The following is a 22,662-nucleotide window of genomic DNA, read 5'->3' on the forward strand; positions in this document are numbered from 1 at the left end:
AAAACAATTTACCTGGTTTTACATTAAAGTTAAAATTGCTAGAAGTTACCATTGTAACATGTAATTGAAACCATTGGAAGTAGATTTACATACGAGTTGTGAAAGAACAGTAAAATATGTTTATAATAAAAGATTATAAGAAGGCTGATTATTGCTAAGGTCAAATAATTGTTTTGAGTTAGATAAGATAAAGCTAAAAGTTCAAACAAGTTGTGGAAGGATTGCAAAAATAAATTTTGCCAAAGAAATTATGTGTGTGAACATTAATTAAATTCAAAAAGGTATTATATGTTATTTTTTGTAAAATCAAGGATTGAAATAAATGCACAACAAGGTACTCTTAAGGCACTAATCTGCTCTTTAGCAAAATTTGTAAAGAATTATAAAAGGTTTTTGCTTTTTACATTTCTAAGTAATCATTTTGATTAAATAAGTAATTTATGGCAATCTGGAATTTTATTTCATAACATCAAGTATTTTAAACCCCTAACATGTAACATCCCTCTCAAAATCAAACTTTAGTTACAAAATTGTCTTTCCTAATTCCTGGCTTTTGGGATGCTAAAGAGGGCCCCTGGAGTATCCACAAGAGAGGTAAACAGGATTATATGACATGTTTAGTTATATGAAATTGCCAAAATGGTGTTAAATATTCTTTAGATGATATTTTGGTGACTAACACTAATACATGTTCCAAAATTGTATGGGACTTCTAAAATTCTAATTTCTGAAGTATGTGCTATCAACCATAATTAAGGATTTTATGTTAAGTTTTTGTATGTTAAGTTTTATGTTAAATTTTTGTCAATCATGTTTCTGACTGTAACTACTCTGGACATTTTGTTATACACAGACAATTGTTCTCTTGTTTTGATTTTTTCAAAAAATGGTTTTTAATCAGCTGTAGAACTTTTGACAAGTATTCTCAAATGCAGGCTTCTGATAACTTTGGAGCTTGTGACATTGGAATACAGGATAAACGTACAGGACTCATGAAAAGCTAAAATGTTCATGAATATCAAACATAAAAGAATTAACTGAATGGATTGGACTAGTAGAAAACTGAAGTAATCTTTTGACTTTTGCTTGTAACATTACTGATCCTTTTATTGTTTACCAGAGTCAAGGAAACTTATTATGAGTGATTTACAGCCTTTAATATTTGACTAAGGTATACTCCTGTGAACAAGATTTGGAGTTTGTTTGTCTCTCTCTGCATGGTTTCTCCAGAATTTGAGAAACAGTTGTGAGTATTCTTAACTTATGGCAATATAGCTGTTTGCATCAGTGTAATAGTAATCCATTTTCTTTTGCAACAGGACACAATTGGAGAAACTGGTTGTTTTACCAAGGCCTTGACTGAAAGGGTATGCTTCCCTTTAAGGAGTCAATCTCAACTTACAGAGCCAGTAAGAGCCCCTTGGGAAAAACTAGCCTCATACCTTATCTATGCAGTCCTCGTGCAGGGTTCCTGATCTGTGGTAAAGAATGACACTTTCTGACAGGCCCAGGAGCTCCAAGTTTATCTTGGGATCATAAGAGGAGAGGATCACACTACTTATAAGTATTTGATGGCACAAACCCCTGACTGGGCTTGACTTTGGAAAGTCCTATTTGAAATTTCTTGTGAAACAGAGTTCCATCAAAGCCAATGTAAGAGACCTATGTAGAAATATTCTTGCTGCACTTTATGCAAATAATCAGACCAAGTATAAGACTAAAGTTTATTTTACAAACAATTCAGTCCTATCATGATTTGTTTTTAATAAAAGAGAACTGGATAGAAAAGATTATGTTTCAAAACTTATTATACATTTGTCGTTAAATTCTAACCTTACTACTTTTGAATTTTTGCCTACATTTTAGACCAACCCTGCTTATTCCTGTGAACCAACTAGTGATCTTCAACTGCAGCTCAGAAGAAACAAAAAAGGATAGGTAATGTAAAAATCTGGATTAATATTCTAGTTCTGGGCAATTATCTTGCAATCCTGCAGAGTGGTGGGAATAAATCAGATGCCCACCCAAATCTTAGCAAGCATAACTATAGCCACTAGTTATCTGGGTGTGTCACAAGACATTCTTTTCTCTCCCTTGTGGAAAGAGGACTCAATTCCACAGCTTCATCTTACCATTTAGCTCATAAGCAGTCCATGCAATATCCTGACACACATTTTTATCCCAACCTCAATTCGAAGCTTCAGGTTGAAGCCCTAGGAAAGAAACTGGATCTGAGAAATTCAGAGGCAGATAATGGAGGTTAAAAGGCACAATGCAGGTGAGCATGACTAATTCCAGCTGATTAAGCCAAGCCTCCCATTTCATCGATAAAGATCATGCTAGGATCTATGGCATAAATGAGGTCTAGTGAACTCCAGAACCACTTACAACAGGGGAGATAGGGCATATGTGGGTAGCAGGAGATATTTCCATCCCCCTAGGCCTCCCTGTTAACATGGGTGAAAGCTGTTTTGACACCTATTGGTGGCAACCTGTCACAATCACTAGGACTCGGGGATACAAGAATGGAAGTGGGAAAGAGAACATTCTTTCTTCTATCCCTCAACATACCCTGGGTATTTGCTAGGAAGAGAAAGAAATCAGGGACACCTGTTCCTGTCTTTCTAAATGAGTAGCCATTAATCTTCAGTCTATACCACTTTTGAATGCATCCTGGACTCTTGGGACTCCTTTGAAAAAATGTTTTTTTCCTTTTTTCTCCTCTGTCCTCTCTTTACAGATTGGTAATCATGTCTACATACAATCCCCTCGGATGTATCCTCCAAACTTGGAAGAGTTAATTTCCCAAACCTTAGACTGGTTGGCTTAAGACTGGATTCAGGGCAAAAGAACCCAGAAGCCTGACACGCTGGCAAAAGGTCAAAAATGTATTTTTCCAGTTGGGCTTTTGGCCTCCCTCTCCCTATGCAAACTGATAAAAGACCTTGGAATTTTTTAGCTGTCCTTGACACCTTCCCCTTGTTTCATTTTAATACATGTTTTTTAATAGCCCAGTTTGATTCTTCTCACTTTCAGGCTACCAAACTTTAAACAGTCATGCAACCAGAACTTTGAACAATGGCCCCTTTCACTGGGGACACTTAGATAGGCCTCTTAGGGAGATCTAACTGTTGGTTTTCCAAAACAGTGACCCCTGTCAGCAGGAAGCACTTAAAAGTGTTTTTTGTTCTCATCCTTATCCTTATTCTAACCACAGTTAGATGTATTTCTTTAGAGGGGGAAATAACACAGGAAACAGCCAAGGGGTCCTGGGCGAAACCCCACCTTCAAGCCTAAAACCTCCTGAAGGCTGAAAAATCAGACTGCTAGTCCCAGATGAGGCCTTTTTCTAACTGATTCTCTGAATAATGTCCATCTGCACACTGGGGGAAGGAACTGGAGCCATGGAAAGTTCACCCCTTGTGCAGGGAGGAGGAACCTGGCCACTTCAGTTCTTGTGAGATGGTCTGGTGTTCAGCAATCTGGGAGGTGGGGGCCTGTAAACAGGACTCCCACTCAATTTGTCGAGATTTTTTCTTTACTTTTTTTTGTTTCTTTTTACCCAATCAACTCTACTCTTCATCCTTCAGAGTGTCCCTCACCTATTCTTTCCTTGTCATGTGACAAGAACCCAATTTTGCTAAAGTTCTGCAACATGAAGATTTGGAACCCTCATTTAGAATAAACTGAGGATATGCATGTAGGTATCTTTCTGGCTTCTCTTATCTGTTTCAACATGTGTTTTTCTGTCTGTATGCCAGCACCACACTGTTTTGATTACTGTAACCTTGCAATATGTTTTGAAATAAAAAAGAATGATGCCTGACTTTATTCTTTTTTTCCAGGTTGTTTGGCTACTTGTGGTTTTTTGAGTTTTTATAGAAATTATAGGGCAATATTTGGTGGCTCACTCCTGTGATCCCAGAACTTTGTGAAGCCAAGGCAAGTGAATTGCTTGAGCCCAGCAGTTTGAGACCAGCCTGGGCAATATGGTGAAATCCTGTCTCTACAAAAATTACAAAAACTTGCTGAGCAAGGTGACATGCTACTGCAATACAAACCACTTGTGAGGCTCAGGTGGGAGGATAAAATGAGCTTGAGAGGTCAAGGTTACAGTGAGCCATGATAATGACACTGCACTCCAGCCTGGGTGACACAGCTAAATATTGACTCAAACACTTTAGAATATTTTCATACTTCTGCAAAAAGTACCACTGGATTTTTGTTAAAGAGATCTCATTCATCTGTAGATCATTTCAAATACTATTAACATCTAAAGAAACTTGCACGTTCTAACTCTTGAAAAATAGAATTCAAGAGTTTGTCTAGTTTTCATATATATGCAGACATGCTAGTTTTCTTTTGGTTTTTAAGTTCCAGTTATATTTTATTGTAGTCAGAACTATTTGTTGTGCTTGCCATCTGTTTAAGTATGCTAAAACTTGCATTCTGTCTTAGAAGTTTGCCTATCTTAGAAAACGTTCCATATGCTATTAGAAATATTATGTATTATGTTATTGTTGGGTCAAATGTTTTGTAGATTATCCCCAGGTCTTATTTTTCTTTTTAACCTTTATTTCTCTGCATATTTGTCTTTATCATTGTTTCTCTTTTTCATTTACTTTCATTTTTTTCTATTAATTTCTATTTTCTTATTTTTCTCATTACATTTCCTTCATTTCAAATTTTCTAGATTTATCTCGCTTGTAACATTTTAAAATTTATTTTAGTTTCTTTAGTTTCCATTCATATCCCGTATTATTTTTTCTCCAAATTTTTAATTTTCATTTTATTTTCCTTATTCTTAAAATTTTATTTTATTGCAAATTACTTCATTTGCTTCTCTTAATTTTTTGTATTTATTGTTCATCTTAATTTTATTTTCACTGATCTTAATTACATTTCTCTTTATTTTTCTCTATTTTATTTCAGTTTATTTGTCCTATTTTTCAATTACTTTAAATTTATTTTTATATTTCTCTTGATTGCATTTTTTCTCACTTTATTTTTCTATATTTTTCTTTGTAAACAGAAGAGATGAGCTATTTTAGATTAGCCCTGCCATACTGGTCAAGACTCATTTGCTGAGGCTGTCTGGCAGCCACTCTAGCCCGGGAGCCTCCAATCCAGGGTATAGTCAGGGCCTCCGAGCAGGATTGCTAAGATCCCTTTGCAGATGTTTTATTGTTACAGGTTACCTAGTATCAGTGCCACAGGCCATTTCTACTGCTTTCAGAAGCCCCCTTCAAGCCTCAGTGTTGCTAGGCTGAGGCCCTGACTGACTCTTTATTTGTGTCCTAATGAATCCCCCACACATAATGCAGGGCACTGACTGTTCTTCCTTCTTTTCAAGGAGAGGGCCACACACACTCCACTCCAGAAGGCCATGCCTGGACCATGCGTGTTTCTTTTTGCTGTGAAAAAAGAATTTTTTTTTTTTTCTTTGAGATGGAGTCTTGCTCTGTTGCCCAGGCTGGAGTACAGTGACACGATCTCAGCTCACTGCAACGTCCACCTTCCGGGTTCAAGCAATTCTCCTGTCTCAGCCTCCCAAGTAGCTGGGATTACAGGTGCCTGCCATTTTTTTTTTTTTTTTTTTTTTTTTTTTTTTTTTTTTTTGTATTTTTAGTAGAAACGGGGTTTCACCATGTTTGCCAGGCTGGTTTCAAACTCCTATCCTCAAGTGATCCACAAGCCTCAGTCTCCCAAAGTGCTGGGATTACAGGTATGAGCCACCACACCTGGTCGAAATTTTTTTTTATTTTAACTTGACATATAACTGATTACGAAAATGTCAACTTTAAGGGTAGATATACATGCAAATATATGTGAAAATGCTAATGATGTGAGATGAGCATTTCTACATTTTATCTAATGATTTCATGGAGTTGCTATTTTACCTTTACCTGTCTTTATCTCTATATTTTCAATGGGAAACTCCTCAGTGAAGACTCCTCAGTATGATAGACAAAATGTTGTGCAATCAATCATTGACAGACGCAGTGAGGTAACTTCTGGTTTTCATTTGGAGCTCTCACAGTTGGGATTTAAACCTCTTGGTTGTAAACTCACATGATGAGGAGTTATACTATGCTGTCCTCTTCTGCACATTTGTCTACCATCACAATTTTTAGAACTGCCAAGGAAAAAAAGTGGAAAATAGTTTCCCTCAGACCTACTCATCTCCCTTTCATAGATTTTCAGGTTGTGCATTGTTCAGATTGCTTAGAAGCTCATGATCACAGAGGTCATATTTGTCAAGAGAAAGCTTTGTTGCACGAGGATTAAGTGAAGGTGTTTACCACCCAGGGCCCATGATTCCTCTAGAGGCAGGATGACCTTAAAAACCATCACTGAAGCCAGAATGTGATGACAGAAGCTGAGGGCTGCCAAAGGAGAAAGTAAAATGCTCCCTTTTGTTTTCCAAGTGGTCACTGCTTATTCTGGCATTACTCTTGCTTCTGACCACGATGTGTTTCTTAGTCATGTTTTTTGGTATTCCACTGACTGTGCATCTAAGAGGCCTGGATAAGAGCGGTAAAGAGAACAACTACATCCTTCTATAGCTGATGCCTTGGTGAGCTAGGAAGCACATTGAGCAGAGTCTTAAATCCTTCCTCACTATGGGGTAAGTTGTGTCAAATTCCACTCCCATGGAAATGGCACCAGGTTCAAGATGTCAAAGAAGAGACTCAGAACCAGTGAATGAGATGGAGTTTTACTGGGGACTTACATAAAGGGGAGAATCTCCAGTGTCAGTGGGCTTAGCAGGATAACCACACCCACTTGGTTTGTATAGCATTTTTATTTAGCACATTTTTTTTCTGAACAACCTTTCACCTATCAGCCTTCATTTCACAAAAAAGGAATGGCCTCAATCCCCTGTGAGGCCTGTATTCCATGCCACAGAATGGGACAGACCAGGGGCTCAGATGTTCCTCAAAGGTAAAAAATAATCTCCAGATTGACCCCTACTAGAGTTTTTAGCTTGGAACTCTGAACACTCAGAAGCATTTTTTAATACAGGGTCAGACTCCAGGTATGCGAGTCAAGTTAACACTGTCAGTTGCATCCATCATACAGGCTGGTTCAGGCAGTGGAGGTTCTTCCTGAGACTCAATTCAAAAGCTTTTTTCTTCAATTGTTGGGTTGTTTACTAAAAGGCCCGATGTGTGTGCACATTGCTAGTATGGTTGTCTAAGTTTATGAGATGGCTTCTTAGTTGATAGGGTCTGTTTCTGTTACAGGGTGACAGGCTGCTGAGGTGCCCCTTCTCCACTTTTTCATTGGACCTCGACTATTCTGGGGCTCCGTTCCACTATTTTCGAAGGCGGGACATGCTAAAACAGACCCTGAAATTGTGGTTCAGGGTGACCAGGCTGAGGCTGCTCTTTAAAAGGCAGAACAGCTATGTCTGTGTCTTATTTTCCTTGTCATTCTAATGTATCTTTTGATATGGAGACCAGAAAGAATCTCAGTATGTGACAGCCCTCCTGCTAGAGTTGGTACTATTTATACATGACTCTTAAGAGTCAAAGTAGGTTGAGAAATCTCTCTTCCTGGCACAGCCTGAGTAGGCTAGAGTACTGGGACCCTTACAGCTTAGCTCATGCAGTCTTCAGAGGAATTTCAAAAACCATAGGATGTCGGGGGTAGAGAAAAAGCTGGTACAAATGACAAGTTGCAGGTGAAGTAATTGGAGGCAGGAAGAGGATGGGACTTGCTTGGAACAGTACACACACTGCCTGGGTGCAGCTGAATAGTCAAGCAAGTTTTCTGATTTGGGCCTTGTGCTGTGAAATTAACAGGCCCACTTCTGCTGTGGCCTGGGTGCTGAACTCTGGTTCTAGGACCAAATGTGAATTCTGGACCCTGGAATTCCAGTTGGGTTTCACAGGTCAGTGGAGTGAGGAGGTCCACAAAAGTCATTATGAGTGGGCTTAGCACACATGACTGGTTGCTTCTGTTCCTACATGCACAAGGAAGAGAGATCTTCATCCTCAAGACACGCCAGGGAGGTCTGAGGCTTATGGGAGCCAGTGAAGAAAAAAGGTGATGCCTCAGTTCAGTGCTTTTGGCCCTCTTGGCTTGTGGCTTTGGGGGCCGGGTGCAGTGGCTTATCAGAAAAACGGGCAACGAAAGCCCTTCAGTGACTGGCTGCTCACCCCGTTTTTACCAGTCCACTGCGCAGTGCCCCCCTCTGCAGCTCCAGGTACAGCCTGTGCTTCAAAAGGCTGGGGGATCTGTGGACTGAGTTCAGGGCAGTGAGAGGGTTCTCCCACTCATGGACCCCCCTGCCCCCATACCTACCCCTCTGTGCCCACCTGACAGCTCACCATGCCTGCAGTATGACACCTTTATTGCCTGCTCTTGGCAAGCCCATGTCTCCCTGGGCTTGCTCACTGAAGCCCAGTTGACCTGACCATCCTTCCCCCAATGCACAGCCTCAGGCAGGTGCCACCCAGGTTTCCTCCTAGAATATGATCTCAGGGGATCGCAGCAGCACATTCGCTCCAACTTATTGACTAGTTATTCAGTAAGTCACTTAATGTGCCAAGATGGGTGTGGGCCTGGACACTCTTGATCTCCTTCTGCTAGTGGGCCTGCATTGGGGATTGCCATCCTGATTTCCTGGTGGAAAAAGCTAGCAGGTGAGGCAGGACTCGAGGGCCAGGGACAGGACAGAGCACCTTGGCTGGCCTCCCCCAGGGCCCTCAGAGGCTCCTGCAGGCAGGAGGGCTCAGTGGAACTCCAGGTCCCTTTTCTAGGATGGTTCCAATAGCCCCTTCCTGGACCTCCAAGAAGGGCCTATTCTTTCTGCAACCTGCACCCACTGGACTCTAGGAGGTGAGCATCCATTTCTCTTTGTGGACATGGCCTTCTGCTTCATATCCATGGGATGTTCTCTTAAAAGAAATGCCTAGGGAATCCTGGGCCTGTGCTGGAGTCTCTCAAAGTGTCAAAGTCAGTAAGAGAGTCTCAAGAATATAATTAACAGTATTTTCTGCACATTAATATCTCAGGGCTACTTTTGTCCAATAATGTGTAAAAACAAACATTAACATGTTGATTCTTTATATTATTTTAATTAGGTCATCATACAAACCTTTTGTTTTCATGAAGTTTTATGCCAATTATTGAATTTCTGTTTTCCTCGTTGTTCAAATTGTTACCGGTTTTAGAGGCAAAAATGTTAAAAAAAAAAATGCCTCACAAATACTAACAGTTGACAGCAATTTATTTAAAATGTAATTAGATTTCTTAAGTAATTTAAGAAAACTTAGTTTATATTACTTGTATGAATTATTTTACATCTTCAATCTTAAAAAAATTTTAGCTAGGTATGCAAATCAAAATTGACATATTTTTAAAATTATTATTATTTTGAAAAATCACCCAATTCATAGTCCAAAACAATAGCAATCTTACTGGGTTTTACTACTAGCAGAAGCTGGGTTGTCTTAGGCTCTTTATATATCACTCTTTATATATCACAAAACCACTCTTTATATATCACTCAGTTGCCCAAAATCTACCGAAAACTGAAGGCTGATCCTGCCAGTTCCTAAGACAACAGTCTTGACACACACCCAATTTTCATTTAGGCTTGTTTCCCACTTCTACCTTCCAGTAATGTCTGCCAGAACTACATTTCTGAAAGCCCAGGACAGCAGGACAGAAATAAAATCTCCTTGGGTTATAACAAATGTTTGGTTTTGTTCTTCCGTATCTTTTCTATCCTTGGAGACAGTAAATTGAAGATGTGCTATGTCAAGATCTAGAACCAAGGCCAGGTGCAGTGGCTCATGCCTGTAATACCCGTACTCTGAGAACCTGAGATAGGCAGATCACGAGGTTAGGAGATCAAGACCATCCTGGCTAACACAGTGAAAACCTGTTCCTACTAAAAGTACAAAAAATTAGTCAGGCATGGTGTGGGGGTTGCCTGTAGTCCCAGCTACTCGGGAGGCTGAGGCAAAAGAATTGCTTGAACCTGGAAGGTGGAGGTTGCAGTGAGCCGAGATTGTGACATGGCACACCAGCCTGGGTGACAAAGCGAGACTCCATTTCAGGAAAAAAAAAAAAAAAAAAAAAAAAAAAAAAAAAAAAAAAAAAAAAAAAAAAAAGATCTGCAATAAAATCTACTTGAAATGGCTTGATAATTCTGTCTAAACCAGAATATAGAGGAGGAAGACTAAAACCCTATTTTGTTAACCTAAGTGAAAAGAGTTCAGGGCATTTTTGATTTCAAAACCTGTGCAGCATACTCTTAACATGTGTCAGCAATTCCAGATTTGACAGCATAGACTTTCCCTCTAACTCCCACAATAGATGTTTAAATATAGAAACATAATCTGAAAACTTTCCAAGGTTTTCACTTAGTTTTGCTAAAATGTCCATCTCTTCATCTTGTTTAAATTGGGAGAGTCAATTGTGCACCATAGGTACAATTATGTTCTCTTCATATGCAGAATTAATGTCACTACTATAAATATTTTCAATTTTTCACCTGAGACCACAAACTAATTTCAAAGAGAATATTGATTTCTAATTATGTAGCTTCTATTACATAGCTAGTATTGTTTTTGTTGGTTAACTTCATGTATATGCCAAAATTAAATGATCAACTGTTTACCTGAATTGACCAAATATATTTAATAAATCAATTTTATAAAGTAAAATGATCAATAGCTAAATGAAAATTGGATTAAATAGCATTCTCTAATTTAAACAAAATATAAAATGTACTAAATAAATAATACACAATACACTCAGCGTGAAATTACTCACATGTGAAAATTATTTAGTGAACACCATTAAATTTTACCACTTTCATAATCTCTGAGGGGATTATACAAAGAATGTTTTATGAAACTAGATGAACAGAAGATTATATATTATGTCTATGGTGAGCAACAGGCAAACAGACAAACCAAAAAAAAGAAAAAGAGAATTTGCACAAAATGATTCTAAGCCAGGAGCAATAACATTTTAGATAAATGAATACAAAGCACAGAAAATAGATTTGCTTTCAAAATCTTTGAAATTTCTGGTTTGCTGGTAAGATATCAACCCTTGTACAATTATATTTAATTCTAATATTTTTCTTTTCTTTTCAAAATAGGTATACAACCATTAACAAATGATTACTTTCTCTATAAGTCTGTTATATCTGGTTTATTTTACAGTAATACATCTGTATATTTAAATCCATATAAATGAAAACTAAAGGTCTGTATGTGTTTAGCAGACCAGATACATCACAGTTCAACAGAAAAAAAGTAGAATATTTTGTAACTAGTTGTTCAGAATTCAGAAACATACAGCTCCATTATACTCATATAATCTTCATTACAACCATCATAATAACCTGTAGTTACAAGAAAAACAAAAATGTTAAGTTGTAGGAATCATATTGTCCAAATTATGTTAAGTTAAAGACCACTGACAAAGGAATCACTAGAGATGTTATTCCACAGTCACACAATAGTATATTATTAACATCTGTTAACCTACAACCTTGGGTAAGATGGGATAAGTTAACATCAGTGGCAACATACACATTTAATGTAAAATAGCCTTAACATGGTAATAATAATTTTAGTTTATTATAACAAGTTCACACATTGTCATTAAAAAGGCATTTTGAAATTCACTGTATTTTCATTACCTTAGTTTGCAAATGGTAAAGCGATTTTCTTCTAAAATACAAATTGTTTCTTACTATGCAGAATATTATCCTAATCACCACACTTCTATCACCCTGTCACTTATAATACTGTTATAAACCAACCACTAAGTGGCCTTTCCACTTAGAATTTCTTCATGTATCTTAGATTTGTTTCCTTAATCTTTCATGGCAAAGTATATAAATCTGTCTAATATGGAAGAACTTCTCCTAACTCTGGTGCAGCAACCATTGACCATGCTCTTTCACATAAATTCTAGAATGACGACACAGCATCAAATATGAGTTAAATTATATTAATATTTGCTTTTGAAAATATATTAAATTCTTTTAACATAAAAAAGTAGAAGGAGCTAGACTGTATAGCTCTCAGAGAGAGGAATGCAAGGTATGCGTAGATACAGCACCTTCAACTGAAACATCCAGTACTTGCATTGGAATAATGAAAGAAACAACTTACAGAGAATGGAGTAAAGCAAAGCAGGACAATGGGCCACCCAGGAACAACATGGAGCCAAGGGAACCTCCCCACCCAGTAGAGCAGTGAGTGCATGTGTGACCCTAGGAACCCATGATTCTCCCACAGATCTTTGCAACCTTCAGGTGAGAAGATACCCTTATGAACCTATTTCACCAAGGCCTTCAGTTTAACAGACAAAGCTACATGGAGTCTCAGCAGAGCAGCCGCTGAGGCCTGCACATAGACTCAAGAGTTTTAGATATTCTGGCTTTCCAGGCTTCCCAGAAAAAGTAGCTGCCAACTCCAGCAAAGCAGGAGGTTACACACCTGTACATACCCATAGGAAAAAGGTGGAACCCAGATGGCTGAGCAGTGATGGTATGTAGGACCCACTTCCACAGTGCCTCACAGGGTAAGACCTACTGGCTTAGAATTCCAGCCAACCACTGGTAGCAGCACTGCACCCCCCAGGGATGGAGCTACCAGAAAGAGGAGTGGGCCACCATCTTTGCTTCTTGGGCAACTTAGCCATTCCAGCCTTTATGCTTTGAAGAGCCCAAGCTGACTGGGGGCAGAAAGGATCTCCTAGCACAGTACAGGAGCTCTAAAAAGAAATGGCCAGACTATCTGTTAAAGCAGTCCCCCAATCTTGTTCCTCCTCACTGCAAAGTACTTCCCAACCAGGGTCTCCAGCTACCACCACTGGTGCTCTTTGGTCAATGGAGTTTTGAATCATCTTTGGGATACAGTTCCTAGAGGGAAGAGTGAGCTACCATTTTTGCTGTTTGTGTGACTTAGCTGTTCCAGTCTCTGGCTTTGGAGAGTCCAAATAAACTGGGGGTGAAAGTGGCACCTCTGCACAGCAGAGCTATCCTACAAAAACATGGCTAGACTGCTTTTTTTTTTTTTTTTTTTGAGACGGAGTCTCACTCTGTTGCTAGGCTGGAGTGCAGTGGCATGATCTTGGCTCACTGGAACCTCCGCCTCCTGGATTCAAGCAATTCTCCTGCCTCAGACTCCCAAGTAGCTGAGACTACAGGTGCATGCCACCACACCTGGCTAATTTTCTTTTTTTGTATTTTAGTAGAGATGGAATTTCACCATGTTGCCCAGGCTGGTCTTGAACTCCTGAGCTCAGGCAATGCACCTGCCTCGGCCTCCCAAGGTGCTAGGATTACAGGCGTGAGCCACTGCACCCAGCCTACACTGCTTTCTTAAGTGGGTCCCCAATCGTGTTCTCCTCACTGGCTAAGACTTTTCAACAAGGGTTTCCCAGTACCTCCTACAGGTGCTTTGGGGCTGGAAACAGGTCTATACCTCCCTAGGATGGAGCTCTTAGAGAAAAGGGCATGCTGCCATTGTTGCTGTTTTGCAGAATTCAGTGGTGTTAAAGTCAGGTACTGGAAAATCTGAGGTGACTAGAAACTGCAGTGGACACCAGCACACTGCAGCAGCCCTTCAGAAAAGTGGCCAGATTGTGATGTGAGTGCCTTTTCTCATATATTCTCACTGGGCAGGTTCTCCAGACCTGGGCCACTAGCCAATTTTTTCCAGAGCTATTGAGCCAGTAGCAACTTAGTAACTCCTGGGACAGAGCCTCCAGGGGCAACTGAAAATATTTCTGCCACTGCCTCTGCAGTAGAACTGTCCTTGATACCCTCAGACTCATGAAAAATCCAAAACCCTAAGTGTCTTACTCACACCTCAAACAACCTGCAGTTTACCCAAGAAGAGGGGGCCAGTCCATCCTCCATGGGTCCCACAAACAACACACTGCTCATCACCAAACAGTGAAAAACTGACTTGGCCAAAAGCACAGATCCTCCATCCTGGGTGGACTGCACTGAGTGGTTGCTGGCCTACACATCTCTGAGATGCATCCCCCAGAAGTCAAGCAAAGAGGTGGGGCAGCAAACCAACTCATGTGGTGCCCAGAGGGTTGAGCGCAAGAGCATCTGTAATAAAGTGTGGCCACTGATGGCCATATCTCCAGGCTCAACTTTCTCCCATAAGAGTCTTTATCCTTAGAACTGTTGGACCTAATTTCTGCAGGATGGTCTTGCAAATCTGAAGAAGCTGGTCCAACTGAGCACTCCTTGGTCTGCTGGCCTCTCCCAGGGACCCAGTCTGGCCACAGCTGCTTACAGAGCAGTCTCAGGTACATTAGGAGCCCAGACCAGAGCACATGCACTGGTGGGCCATGCCTGACCCATGAAGAGCTCCAGCAAGGCAGCCCCTATGACTGCACCAGCCCACGTGTTTCTTCCCCATACTGCAACTTCCCAAGACCATGGCAACTCCCTATATGACTTTGCTGGCATATGTCTGCAAAGGTGAGTTTGGCTTTGCTTGTCCCACCATCATATGGAAATGCAATATGCCCCTGCAACCCCCAGCAATTGCCATTGTAGATGAAGCTTTGGTGAGTAGAGAGCTAGAAAGTCCCACTCTGGCCTTTGTGGTAACACTGTGTGGAGAACAGGGTATCTTCCCACACTCTGAACAATCACTGCTTCTTGGGGGACACAGAGGAGGCATCAAAACCTTCACTGGCCAGCATCCTGCCCCAAGCCAACATCACCCTTAGTGCAACAGCACACACAGTCTCTCTCGCAGGTAACCCCGACTCCCCTCCCCGCTGCTTTGCTCCTGTCACTGAGGTAAATACCCAAAAAGACAGGCAGAAACCCCATATCCACCAGCACTCTGCTACAGCTGTGGCATCTTAGTTCCAGAGAGTGGCAGATTCCAAATCACAAGGAGCCACAGAACACAGCTGGGGCTCAATACAAGTCCCCCAGAGTTAGAGCATACAGACTCTGAGTTGTGAGCTGAGCATTGCCTCCTCTCCACCAAAAAAACAACTCCCAGTAACAAAGCTTGTTGGCTGAATCCACCTTTTACCACAATCAAATACTCAAGACCATCAAATAGGATCCAGAAAACCAAAACCCCATTCAAGGTTCAGCAACTTCAAAGATATCCCCACAGAGATGAGAGAAAATCAGTGCAAAAATGTTGAAAACACAAAAAACCAGAGTGACTTCTTTCATCCAAATGACCAAATTACATTTCCAGCATGGCCTAAGATGACAGAAGCAAAACTCAGAATATGGATAGAAACAAACTTCATTGAGCTACAAAAGTAAGTTGCAACCCAATGCAATGAAAGACAAAATTGCAAGAACTGATGGAAAAAAAAAACCAGTCTAGAGAAAAATATGGCCAAAGTAATAGAGCTGCAAAACACAATACAAAATCTTCATAATGTAATCACAAGTATTAATAGAAGAATATGCCAGGCAGAGGGAAGAATCTCAGAGCCTCAAGACTGGCTTTCTGAAATAAGACAGACAAGAATAGTGAAGAAAGCATAAAGCAGAATGAACAAAACCTCTAAGAAATATGGGATTATGTGAAGAAACTAAATCTATGATTAAAGAGAGTGCCTGAAAGCAATAGGGAGTATGAAAACAACTTGAAATACTATTTCAGGATAACATCCATGAGAACTTCCCTAACCTAGACACAGAGGCCAACATTCAAAGGCAGAAAATGTGGAGAACCCCGGTGAGATACCCCACAAGGTGGTCATCCCCAAGATACATACTCATGAGATTCTCCAAGATGAAAATCAAAGAAAAAATATGTTAAAGGCAGCTAGAGAGAAAGGCCAGGTCACCACTAAAAAGACGCCCATCAGACAACAATGAAACTTTCAGCCAAAATCCTACAAGTCAGAAGAGATTAAGGGCCAATATTCAGTATTCTTAAAAAAGAATTCTAACTCAGAAGTTCATATCTAGCCAAAGTAACCTTCAGAATGAAAAAATAAATATGATCATATTCAGGTAACCAACAGCTGAGGAAATCTGTTACCACAAGACCTGACTTACAAGAGCTTCTGAAGAAAGCACTAAATAAGAAAGACTATTACTAGTCACTACAAAAACATACTAAAGTACACAAACTGCTGACACGATAAAGCCACCACATAAAAAAAATGTGCAAAATAGCCAGCCAAGATCATACTGACAGAATCAAATCCACGCAATATGAATACTAACCCTAAATGAAAATGGGCTAAACGCCCCAATTAAAAAACAGAGTAGCAAGCTGAATAAAGAATCAAGATCTAACGGTATGCTGTAATCAAGACACCCTTCTCAAATAAGCTCAAAAGAAAGGGAAAAAGAAAAATCTACCAAGCAAATAGAAAACAGAAAAAGAGCAGGGATTCCAATCCTAGTTTCTGGAAAAAGAAACTTTAAGTCTACACAGATTAAAAAAAAAAAAAAAAAAAAAAAGACAAAGAAGGGCATTACATAATAGTAAAGGGGTATATATGCACCCAACACAAAAGCACCCAGATTATAAAGCAAGTTCTTAGAGACCCTCCAAGATGTTGAATGTTCTTCAACAGTCATTACATTTATACTGCATTTGCTCAGCATTAAGCCTCTGATGTTGAACACACTATGATGACTTGTTAAAGCCTTCTCCACATTTTTAACACTGTGGAGCTTCTCTCTAGTATGAATTCTCTTATGTCTAATGAAGTGTGAGAACGAGCTCGATGCTTTGCCACATTCTTCTCATTTGTAGGATTTCTCTCCAGTGTGAATTCTCTTATGATTAGTAAGGACTGAGAAGCTCTTAAAGGTTTTGCCACATTCTTCACATTTTTAAGGTCTCTCTTCCATATGAATTCTCTTGTGGTTAGTAAGGGTTAAGGAGCAGGTAAAGGCTTTGCCACATTCTTTACAGATGTAGGGTTTCTCTCCAGTATGAATTCTCTTATGTTGACTAAGGGCCAAGATACACATAAAAGCCTTTCCACATTCATTACACTTGTAGGGTTTCTCTCCAATACGAATTCTCTTATGTTGACTAAGGGAGAAGATCGATGTAAAAGCTTTTCCACATTCATTACATTTGTAGGGTTTCCCTCCAGTATGAATTCTCTTATGTCGAGCAAGGTGTGAGAACCACCTGTAGGCTTTGTTACATTCTTCACATTTATAGGATCTCTCTTCCATATGAATTCTCTTGTGGCTATTAAGGGTTGAGGAACGGGTAAAGGCTTTGCCACATTCTTCACAGATGTAGGGTTTCTCTCCAGTATGAATTCTCTTATGATGACTAAAGGCCTAGATACGCGTAAAAGCCTTTCCACATTCATTACATTTGTAGGGTTTCTCTCCAGTATGAATTCTCTTATGTTGACTAAGGGAAGTGAGCCATGTAAAAGCTTTTCCACATTCATTACATTTGTAGGGTTTCTTTCCAGTATGAATGATCTTATGTTTAGCAAGGTGTGAGAATCACCTGTAGGCTTTGTTACATTCCTCACATTTGTAGGGTCTGTATTCCGTATGAATTCTCTTGTGGCTATTAAGAGTTGAGGAGCGCATAAAGGCTTTGCCACATTCTTCACAGTTGTAGGGTTTCTCTCTGCTATGAATTCTCTTATGTTGACTAAGGGCCGAGATACATGTAAAAGTGTTTCCACATTCATTACATTTGTAGGGTTTCTCTCCAGTGTGAATTCTCTTATGTTTAGTAAGGTCTAAGAAGCATGTAAAGGTTTTGCCACATCCTTCACAGGTGCAGGGTTTCTCTCCAGTATGAATTTTCTTATGTCAACTAATGGCTGAGATCCACATAAAAGCTTTTCCACATTCATTACATTTGTAGGGTTTCTCTCCAGTATGAATTATCTTATGTTTAGCAAGGTGTGAGAACCACCTGTAGGCTTTGTGACATTATTCACATTTGTAGGTTCTGTCTCCAGTATGAATTCTCTTGTGTTTAATAAGGGTTAAGGAGCAGATAAAGGTTTTGCCACATTCTTCACATTTGTAGGGTTTCTCTTCAGTATGAACTCTATTATGTTTAGTAAGGTTTGAGAACTTTTTAAAAACTTTAGCACATTCTTCACATTTATAGCATCTCTCTGCAGTATGGATTATCTTCCGTATGGTAAAATCTGACAACCTACAGTCTTTGCCACATTCTTCACATTTCTAACATTTCTCTCTGCTAAAAATTTTCTTATGTTCAGTGAAGATTGAGCACAACTCCAAAGCTTTGCAACATTTATTACATTGACAGGTTTTGCTATGGGTAGTTGACAAACATCAATCAACGCCATTGTAACTGCTTTTCTGCCCCTTGCAACTACCCACACTTTGGTAGTCTTTCTTTAAATATAAAGTATTAAGGTCACAGCTTCCATGCTTTCTAAGAATCACCTTTTGAAATGAATCTTTTATGTCATGCTCAGGCAATACCTCTGTAGTAAAATGAAAAGAGCCAGTTGAAAAAAAAAAAAGAACAAAATTTCTCCCTCATTACACTCAGGTGAATACACTTTCCAAATATAGAACTACACAAAGCACATTAACAAGGTGGCACAATAAAATATCACAGGCTGTTAATTCCTTTATAGACATATAAACTTAACAGAAATATACTGACCAAAATGCCTTTGTGAGAAGTCTAAGAAGCACCCCAAGTGAGCAAAATGCAAAGAACCACACAGAAGTGTAATAAAAGTATTTCATATTTACCCACCACAGCCATTCTTCATCCCATGATGACCTTAAATATACACTCCCAACTCCTGTCTTCCCCCTCCAAAACTAAATAAAATAGTGATACCTATGTCCATGCTTCTGGCTTTTTGAGACTTTACCAAAGACTAATTTCTGTATTCCATGACAGTGTTGAAAGGAAAGGTGGTATACTTTGACAGTTTCGGACAGCGGAGACCAAAGGTAAATGACTGTTACAAGAGAGGAAAGACTTCAGTATCACAGACAGACAATGGATATAGCAAGTGACTACAGGATCTCAATAAGAAACATGAGGAATGGCCAGGAGCAGTGGCTCATGCCTGTAATCCCAGCACTTTGGGAGGCTGAGGCGGGCAGACCACCTGAGGTCAGAAATTCAAGACCAGCCAGGTCAACATGGTGAAACCCATCTCTACTAAAAATACAAAAATTAGCTGAGTGTGGTGGCAGGCACCTGTAATCCCAGCTACTCAGAAGGCTGAGGCAGGAGAATCACTTTAACTCAGGAGGTGTGGGTTGCAGTTAGCCAAGATCACGCCATTGCACTCCAGCCTGGGCAACAAGACTGAAACTCTGACTGAAAAAAAAAAAAAAAAAAAAAAGGGAAATCTTTTTTAACTAAAAACACATTCCCAGAGAAAATATCCCTAGTACCAGCTTGACAGACTCCAAGAATCTCCAGCCAAAAAAACTGGTATCATATTCCCCCAGACAAAAGCCACTTAATAAAGATCTTGACATGTGGCTTTTTATTATACAAATTAGAACCTAAGATTACAACAAAAAAATTCTAAGCAAGAATGCTATATCCAGCAAAAGTGTCCTTCAAAAGGAAAAAAAAAAATCTAACCATATTATGATCTATATCAAGACCTAATTATGTCATGTCTTCAAGAGACTCACTTCAGAGCTAACAAAAAAAATAGACTGAAAATGTCTGGATGAAAAACACATTCCATGCAAGTGTTAACCAAATGAGAGGAGAAGAGGTAACAATTTATTAACTCGAAAACTCTCATATTTCATATAATTGAAGTCAAAAGTCACAAGAGAGAAAGTAGGACATTCAATTATAGCAGGAGGGTTCATTCACTCAGAATCTATAAATATATCTGACAGTTTTCACAGACACATAGAGCAAACATTAACGGAATTTAAGCAAAATTAGACAGCAATATAATAATGGAAGGATACATCAATACCTCACTTTCAGGAATAAATAATAAAGACAGAATATCAATAAAGGAACAAAAAACTTGAATGCACTACAAAATAATTACACCTAACAAATGTACAGACAGCAAAATACACATTCTTTTCAATTACTCATGAAACATTTTCCTAGATAGACCACCTGTGACACCACAAAAGTAGTCTTAACAATTTTTTAATTGAAATTTTACAGTTATTTATGGCCTAAGTGGAATGAAACTAGAAGTAACAGAAGAAATGCTGAAACATTTAAAAATATATAAAAATTAAAACACACACTCTTTTGCTTTTATTTTTTTGTTTTGAGATGGAGTCTCACTCTGCCACCAGGCTGGAGGTGCAGTGGCATGATCTCGGCTCACTGCAACCTCCACTTCCCAGGTTCAAGCGATTCCCCTGCCCCAGCCTCCCAAGTAGCTGGGACTACAGACGTACACTCCCATGCCCAGCTAATTTTTTTGTATTTTAGTAAAGACAGGGTTTCACCAGGTTGGCCAGGATGGTCTCAATCTCCTGACTTCATGATCTGCCCACCTTGGCCTCCCAAAGTGCTGGGATTAAAGGCGTGAGCCACCACACCCAGCCAGCAACACACTTCTGAGCATGCTCTTTTTCAAGGGTTGGAAGACATAATATTGGGAAGATGTCCATGCCGCTTAAAGTGACCCACACATTCAACACACCCCTTTTCAATTCTAAATTTTACTTTTCCAAAAATAGAAAAAAAAAAACCTCACAAAATTACACAAGATCTCAAGGGACTATGAAAAGCCTGACAATCTTTAAATAGAAGACAAATATTGGAAGCATTACACTTAATAATTTTCAAACACAAAACTAACCTATAGTAATCAAAGCACTTTGGTATTGGTATAAAGGTAGAACACCAATTGGTATAAAGGTAGAACACCAAAGTAATGAAACAAAATGCAGCACAGACATAAACTCTGGAATATACGGTCAAGTGAGTTATTTGCACACCACACTGAAGCATTATTCACAAAAGCCAATAGGTAAAATTAGTTTAAACTTTCCTTACCAAATGGATAAATATAATTTAAAATACAAAAAAAAAGAATATTAATTAGCTTTTTAAAAAGCAAGAAATCTTCTAATATCTATTATAAAGACAAATTTTGAAGACATTATGCTAAATTTAATAAGCCAGACACACACACACACACACACAAATACTGTATGAATCTACTTACATGGAATATCTAAAATAGTTACATTATTAAAAATAGAAAATAGAATGACGTTTGTAAAGGTCCAGACAATGGGAAAAATCAGTAGTGGATTCATGAGTATAGCATATTTCTTCTATAAAAACAAAAATGCTCTAAAGATATGTTGCTAACAAAGTCAATATACTTAACAAAGCTGAACTACATAATTGAAAACATTAAAGATTATAAATGTGCTTTCTCTCTCTCTCTTTCTCTCTCTCTCTCTCTCTCTCTCTATATATATATATATATATATATTTTTTTTTTTTTTTAAGATGGAGTTTCACTTTTGATGCCTAGGCTGGAGTGCAGTGGCACAATCTCGGCTAACTGCAACCTCTGCCTCCCGGGTCCAGGCGATTCTCCTGCCTCAGCCTCCGGAGTAGCTGGGATTACAGGCACGTACCACCACACTTGGCTAATTTTGTATTTTTACTAGAGATAGGGTTTCACCATGTTGGCCAGGCTGGTCTTGAACTTCTGACCTCGGGTGATCCACCCTCCTTGACCTACCAGAGTGCAGCAATTACAGGTGTGAGCCACCACGCCTGGCCCTTGTATTTTTCACAATTAACAACAAAACAATCATTGACTAATAACAATAACAGCAACAAAAAGCAAATACACAAGTCATAAAATGGGGGCAATGTTTTACACAGGCAAATAAACACAGAAATAATTATATTGGCAATATATGGATGACTGATTCATATTGGTATATTATGCACTGCTAAGTTTTGGGATATTGCTGCTACTACTCAGGTAGATAGCACAGTACCCAATAGGTAGCTTTTCAGGTCTTGTCTCTTTACTCTCTTCCTCCTCTAGTGGTCCCCAGCATCTATTGTTTCCATCTTTATATCCATGTATACCCAATATTTAGCTCTCTTATAAGTAAGAACATGCCGTATTTGGCTTTCTATTTTTGCATTAATTTACTTCAGATAATGGCTTTCGGCTGCATGAATGTTACAACAAAGAACATAACTTTTTTTGACTGTGTAGTATTTCACAGCATATAGGTACCACATATTTATCCAATCCACCACTGATGGGCAACTAGATTGATTTCATGTCATTGCTATTGAAGACAATAAAGTTTGAATCACTAGTACATAGTGAAAGCAATAACATTTTAAAGAAAATGCATTACAATCATTCATAAAAAACTTTGATGAGAAAATATGAAGAAATAGGCTCTTAACACTGGACATATCTATTATGTCATTAATATATAGCTGCTATTTTAGCACAAAATGTAAAGGCAATAAGGTGACCTTTGGAAGCAAAGCAAAGCATTACATTACTAAATAATATAAACAACATAAATATAGTACAATATGATATAAAATAAAATGAACAATTAGAAATAAGTTTATACAATTATGTAGACAAAGTTTGAGAAAAGTTGATGAAAATACTGATAACTTTTTGTATGTAGTAAACATAAACATATAAAAAAGATTTTAATATATGTGGTGTGCCTATTAATTA

The 22,662-nt window shown here is 38.8% G+C and overlaps 1 long non-coding RNA gene and 1 pseudogene across 1 annotated transcript; one reads left to right on the top strand and one right to left on the bottom strand.

The window, feature by feature from the left end:
• Positions 1–1,316: 1,316 nt before the first annotated feature.
• On the top strand, positions 1,317–3,016 carry LOC139362568 (uncharacterized). The gene is made up of 3 exons (XR_011621711.1): positions 1,317–1,367; positions 1,867–2,278; positions 2,741–3,016. It is a non-coding gene; the product is annotated as an uncharacterized lncRNA (long non-coding RNA).
• A 13,889-nt stretch (positions 3,017–16,905) lies between these two features.
• LOC139362914 (putative zinc finger protein 727) overlaps positions 16,906–22,662 on the bottom strand; it is a 37,329-nt pseudogene continuing 31,572 nt past the window's right edge.

This window comes from Macaca nemestrina, chromosome 4 (assembly GCF_043159975.1).
Source record: "Macaca nemestrina isolate mMacNem1 chromosome 4, mMacNem.hap1, whole genome shotgun sequence".
Lineage (NCBI taxonomy): Eukaryota > Metazoa > Chordata > Mammalia > Primates > Cercopithecidae > Macaca > Macaca nemestrina.